This window comes from Trichechus manatus, unplaced genomic scaffold, assembly GCF_000243295.1.
Source record: "Trichechus manatus latirostris isolate Lorelei unplaced genomic scaffold, TriManLat1.0 scaffold00028, whole genome shotgun sequence".
NCBI classification, from domain to species: Eukaryota; Metazoa; Chordata; class Mammalia; order Sirenia; family Trichechidae; genus Trichechus; species Trichechus manatus.
The window spans coordinates 6,093,730-6,094,108 of record NW_004443964.1 but is presented as its reverse complement, the minus strand read 5'-3'; positions in this window follow the sequence as shown (position 1 = coordinate 6,094,108).

Genomic DNA, 379 nt, shown 5'->3' with positions numbered 1-379 from the left:
CTCCAGGGACAAGGCGGCGTGGGCCTGGGTCGGGACAAGCGGGCGGCCGGGGCTGCGCGGGGTCCACCTCCAGGAGCGCAGGGCGTGGCCAGGCCGACGCGCAGCCACAGCGCCCGCCCCCGCCGGCGCCGGGCAGCCAAGTTGAGCAAAAAGTTCAAAGCCGGAGGGAGCCAAGCCGGGAGTCCGCGCCAGCCGGGCGCTTCGGTGGTACCTCAGACACGGGCTGAACCGGCATAAGGTTCGTTCAGTCCCGGGCCACCACAGGGAACAACCGCAGCGCTCCCCGGCAAACAGGACGGGTTGGGTCGGGCCGCCCGTCCTGCCTCCGCAGCTCGTGGCTCCCAGGCGACCCGCCCCCGCGTGGCCCCGGAAACGGGGC